Source organism: Sceloporus occidentalis, unplaced genomic scaffold (assembly GCF_023333645.1).
Source record: "Sceloporus occidentalis isolate IW3139 unplaced genomic scaffold, rSceOcc1.0.p SCAF_53, whole genome shotgun sequence".
Taxonomy (NCBI): domain Eukaryota; kingdom Metazoa; phylum Chordata; class Lepidosauria; order Squamata; family Phrynosomatidae; genus Sceloporus; species Sceloporus occidentalis.
The window spans coordinates 1,856,621-1,863,175 of record NW_028317033.1 but is presented as its reverse complement, the minus strand read 5'-3'; positions in this window follow the sequence as shown (position 1 = coordinate 1,863,175).

Here is a 6,555-nt window from a genome sequence, read left to right as displayed (position 1 = left end):
TGTAGAAAATCTATTCTCATTGATTTTAGTCACTTCATGTAGATGATCAAAAACCATATGGAAATTTGTAGAGATTTTTCCTCTGTTCCTCTGTAATACATTATTGTATATGCATAGTTATATCTATATCCAGATGCCTTGGCTAACCTACATAATGTATTTATTTTTTTATCTATTTATATTTCCCCCATACATCTGTTATGTACCTCTCTCCTAAATATTTTGTAAAACGCTCTAATAAACTTCATTTTACACAAAAGGAAAAATTACTTTAAATAAAGGTACGATGAAATCAAAAAGATACAAAGTTTAATAAAGACACAAGGTAAGTCACTTTTTGATTCCTCAAGCGCTTTTGCACGTGCTCCCTCTTTTGTGTAAGCCTGCAACTTTATACATAGGACTGAGCATCGACCTCGGTGGAATTCCATAGACCAAAGAACTCCCACTAGACAAATACCCTGTTCAGCCATAAAGTTGCCTGGTCTGATGAATCACTATTCTTTTACATCATGTAGATGGCCGGGTGCATGTGCGTCGCTTACCTGGAGAACACATGGCACAGGATGCACTATGGGAAAAAGGCAAGTGTGATGCTTTGGGCAACGTTCTGCTGGTAAACCTTGGGTCCTAAGCATAGCCGCAGACCGTGTACACCCTTTCATGGACACCGTAATCTCTGATGGCATTGGCCTTTTTTAGCAGGATAATGCTAACAAAGCAAAAATGGTTCAGGAATGGTTTGAGGAACACAACAAAAAGTTCAAGGTGTTAACGGTCAATCCTATTGGGCTGTAAGGGATGTGCTGGCCAAACAAGTCCGATCCATGGAGATCCCACCTCGCGACTTACAGGACTTAAATTATCTGCTGCTAACGTCTTGGTGCAGATACCAGAGCACAACTTCAGAGGTCTAGTGGAGTTCATGCCTCAACGGGCAAAAAGGGGACCTACACAATATTAGGCAGGTGGTCATAATGCTATGGCTGATCCGTGTATATCTATTTCTATCTTGTTAGATCTCATCAGTGCAGGTTGGTAACAGTTTTGACTTAGACAGGTAAATCTGAGAATGGCAGCTAGTAACATATTCAATATGTCAACATAGATAAAAATAAAAAGTGTAGTATAATACACTAATAATATAATAGTAAAATATAATAAGTAAAATGATTATATGGATATATAACATATTCCATCTTCGATTAATAGTAGCTCAGATAGATGTTTATTTGAGCAATATTGTCAGGTCTGTGTGATTCTTGCTGCCCTGTGCACCCCACTACACAGCCATACCACCTCGATCCCTTTATAAAGCGACCCACCCTTTCCTCCCTGCTCAGTTGTAAAGTTACCTTGCTCCAGAGAGTGTGTTTGCTGTTCTGAATGACCTTCTGGATTTTGACCCTGGTAAATTGATAGTAAATGGCAAAGGCAAGGCATTTAGTAGACAAAAGGTGTATAGTTAATTTGCCCCGCCACGTGCTACGTGAGATAGAGATACTTGTCCTCCTGTCCGTTTATAGACTCTGTTAGTGTTGATGCCTTTTGCAGAATCACTGACTTCCAACTTGGGGCCACTGTTACCAATTCTGTTACCTCGCATCCTATTTCCAGTATGGTTCCTTATCATTTGAATTGGGGCAGCTGCCTTGGGCATTGCAGGGTGAGGGGCACACTTTTACCACCTGTCCATAATTCTGTTGCACCTTCTTGCTCTTCTTTCTACTCCTGATAGCTGAGGTGGCATCACCATGGGGCAAAATCTCTGACTTTGCTGCAGATGTAAGCTCAGGATTTACTCGGTCATTGATCTTGTTTTAGGTTCAGTATAGTTTTATGCCTATCCAGGGCCGAACTGGGACTGAAAAGCAGCCCTGGAAAAATTTGGAGACCAGCCCCATATAGTTTATCTCGCGGTCGAGCTCTTGTACCCACACGCACCCCTTATACATACCCGAGTCACACTATTTGCCATACAAATAACTATAAAACATTCTTTTTATCACATTATTTGTATTAAAATGCCAAAAAGCAAAAAGTGTTAAAAGACCCTAATAAATTAAATACATTACACATAATGGAATCAAAACATTTGCTACTGCAAACATTTTTAGATGAAAAATTTCCATTTTATTCAGTGGAACAAAACAGCGATCACATTATTCTTCACGATATTCTTGTAAGAAACTTTTATTTCTTTATTAATTCATGTAAACTATTTTTTCATATTTAATAAAAGCTATGATTGAGACATCTTTGTTTTTTGTTTTTATTTCCTTTTATTTGCCAACCTGCCCCCCAGTTATGCACAGCTGCCCCAGGCTTGCCACTCTGCCCCTGATAACCCCCTATATGCCCCTCTGCCTCCAGAAATGCCTTATACCCCCTATATGCCACTCTGCCATATAGGGGATTAAAAGGCATATCATGGGACAGAGTGGCATATAGGGGGGTAAAAGGTATTTCTGGAGGCAGAGTGGCATATAGGGGGTTAAAAGGCATTTCTGAAGACAGAGTGGCATAAAGGGGGTTAAAAGGCATATCATGGGGCACTCTGTCTCCAGAAAAGCCTTATGCCCCCCTATATGCCACTCTGCCTTCCTGATATGCCTTATACCCTCATATATACCACTCTGCCCCATGATATACATTTAACCCCCTATATGCCACTCTGCCTCCAGAAATGCCTTATACCCCTATATGCCGTTCTGGCATTTAGGGGGTTAAAAGGCATATCATGGGACAGATATCATTATGCGGCCATCAGATTGCTGGAAATGTAATCTAAACGGCCGATGTGTGCTGATGCAGCTGGCCGGAGCTACTTTAAATCTTTTTTTTTTTTAAATTTAATGTGCCGCATCGACTCGCCATATTAAGTAAAAATAAATAAATAAATAAAAAGTATTAAAGTAGCTCCAGCCAGTGGCATCAGCACCCAGCGGCCGTTTAGATTATATTTCCAGCAATCTGATGGCCGCATAGTGATGGGAGCAGCGTGAGGGGTGAAAGCTCTGTGTGAGGAGGCGGAGCTTTCACCCCTCACGCTGCGCCCCTGGCGCCGGAGGAGGCCTCCAATCCCGCTCGCAGCCGGGTGGCTGGCAGACCAACATTCAAAACATCCGCTGAGCGGCTGTGAGCAGGATTGAAAACCTCTTCCAGCCACCGGCGCCTAATGAAATGAAAGGGGCTGGCGTGCACGCACAGCGCCGTGCCTCAGCTGTTCGTCCCACCCCTTTTAAGATGTGGGACGAAGTGCTGAGGCCTGGCCATTGGGCGGCGTGTTCCATCCATGCCAGCCCCTTTTAATTTCATGAACCTAGGTCTCTACCCGCTGCCCCCACCAGACACCAGGAAGTCAGAAGCAGTGGTATGTCTGGGGGGGAGGCTTATATGGGGGACATAAGGCTTTTCTGGAGGCAGAGTGCCCTATGATATACCTTTTAAACCCCTTTATGCCACTCTGCCTCTACGTGTACATGTATATGTGTGTGTAAGGGCATTGTACACAGGGGCGTAACTAGATGCCTCAGGGCCCGGGTGCGAGAATCTGTTAAGGGCCCCCCACCCCCTCACCCCCCCCAAAAAAACATGATTTTTACCCAACAATTTTTTTTCAACTAATTCAACAAATTCAATTTACATATTGAATCATAATCAAAGAAAAAGGGGCGCATGTACAAAGGGCATAATCCAGGGGTGTCTAAGTTTTTTCTGCAGTGGGCCACTTCATCAGAATTGTATACGTGCGCGGGCCGCACTCATTTTTCACTGTGACAAAAAATATGGCCTTTAATAAAATATGCAGATTAAAATAAAGTAAAATGACACAAAACCTTTACTCTTCCTCTCACTGATTTCTGGGCCTTGAAAGTTTTGCGACTACAAATTCAGGATTCCCTAGATTTATTCTAGGGATGAACTAAAATGAAAATTCTGGACCAAAACATTCAGGGTTCACTTAGCCAAAACTGAAAATGACCCCCACCTTTAAAAATAATAATAAAAACTCACATGTTTAATAAAAGTAGGTAACACGCAATTGGACAAAATTAGCAATATGACTTGGCATGATAGGAGTGTGATTGCTGTTAGCCTAGGCAACCAGTAAATGCTGGTACCTAGGCATGATGGGACTGTGCTCGCTGTGATTGCTGTTAGCAATCACACTCCTATCATGCCAAGTCAGCCAGTACATGCTGGTACAGGGTGGCTGTAAGTGATGTGCAGACCCCATACTGCTGGCAGCATCACTACACAAGGGGGGCAGCTAGCTAGGTTTCAGCATGTACTGGCTGACTTGGCATGATAGGAGTGTGATTGCTAACAGTAGTCACAGTCCCATCATGCCTAGGTTCCAGCACTTACACATCCATCCCGTAAATGCTGGAACCTAGGCATGATGGGACTCTGATTGCTGTTAGCAATCACACTCCTATCATGCCAAGTCAGTCAATACACGCTGGTACAGGATGGCTGTAAGTGATGTGCAGACCCCATACTGCTGGCAGCATCAATACACAAGGGGGGCAGCTAGCCAGGTTTCAGCATGTACTGGCTGACTTGGCATGATAGGAGTGTGATTGCTAACAGCAATCACAGTCCCATCATGCCTAGGTTCCAGCACTTACACATCCATCCAGTAAATGCTGGAACCTAGGCATTATGGGACTGTGATTGCTGTTAGCAATCACACTCCTATCATGCCAAGTCAGCCAGTACATGCTGGTACAGGGTGGCTGTAAGTGCAGACCCCATACTGCTGGCATTATCACTACACAAGGGGGGCAGCTGGCCAGGTTTCAGCATGTACTGGCTGACTTGGCATGATAGGAGTGTGATTGCTAACAGCAATCACAGTCCCATCATGCCTAGGTTCCAGCACTTACACATCCATGCTAACACACATACACACACATTTATTCATATAATCATTCATTCACAGATTCATTCCCTCAATCACACACACTCATTCAAACACCCTCCCCACCCCCTTACCTGTACTGCAGCTCCCTCGATGCCGCTCACAGACTTCAGCAGGGGGCGCGGCCTCCCTCTGCCTTCTCTGCTAAAGCACAGAGGAAGTAGGAAGTCACGTGAACTCCGCTTCCTCTGTGCTGTCCAGAAGACCCTCCCACAAGTAAGTAGCAGGGCTTGAGGTGCGGCTCGTGTAAGATCGGTTGCCCTGGCTGCCGATCTTACGCGGGCCGCACCTCGAGGTCTCGCGGGCCTCATTTGGCCCGCGGGCCGCATGTTGGACGCCCCTGCCTTATTTAAAAAAAAAAAAACGTAAAAAAGATTTCGGGCGGCCCCTTGGCTTGGGCCCCCCTGCCGCCGGGGCCCTGTCGCAGTCGCGACCCCGGTAGATCCGCCACTGATTGTACATGTATATGTGTGTAAGGGCAGTGTACGTGTATTTGTGTGATTATGGGCAGGTTTGTGTAAGGGCAGTGTTTGTGTATATGTGTGTGTAAAGGCAGTATATGTGTGTTTATGAGCAGGTGTGTGTGTAAAGGGTCCTGGGAAGGAGGCTATCATTAGTAGACTTGGGCACCAAGGGGCTCTTCGTCTTCGCGCTCGTCTTCGTAAAAAAAAAAAATCTTCGTATTCCGCGAATATTCGCCCGTTCCTGTCTTCTCTTCGGGCGAATATTCGTTTTTTCTTCGTTTTTTCCGGTTAAGGGGTTAATACGGGGTTAACGCGTACCGCAGCAGCTCTGGCACCAGTAGTTTTAATGTGCATATCAGCAACTCTATTGGTCGCCAGCAGGGGGCCTCCTGCTGGTGACCAATGAGCTCACTACCATATATATAGCTAATATATTCTTGGGCAGAATATTATGCTACTCAGTGTAAAACCAACAGAGGGCAGCATTCTGTCCGAAGATATATTAGCCATATGTGGCAGTGTGTTCATTTTCATTTATTAATTATTTAAATAAAATATAGTCCCATGATCCGCTGGTCTCCCCGCTGCAACAGTTAAATGTCCGCACTCGCAGACATTAATTCTGTCGAACTTGCAAACTCTTTTTTTCTATTTATTTTGGGGTTTTTTTGTATTAAACCATTACACGAAAGGATCATGGGAATATATTTTATTTGAATAAATGCAAATGAGCACACTGCCACAAATGGCTAATATATCTTCGGACAAAATGCTGCCCTCTGTTGGTTTTACATTAAGTTGCATAATAACTTTGTTGTTCCTGATGTGCCATTTGCACTTAATTATACACGCTTGGTTTTCCTGAAATCACAGAATGATCACTACTAGTGAGTACACCTGTGCCTTTGCATACATATTGGTACAGTTTGGACTTACAAACGTATCTGTTGGCGATTGGCGTAACCAGCTGTCCGCACCATGGAACAGTGCATAGGAATAAGGGCAGGAATGCCTATGGCAGGATTAAATGTCCCAAAGACATTAAAGAAAGATTTAGAGAAACATGCAAAGCGGGGCAGACGAAGGGATAGGTGGGACGGCGGGACAGAGACCCAAAATCAGGACTGTCCCGCCTAAATCGGGACAGTTGGGGGGCATGCATAT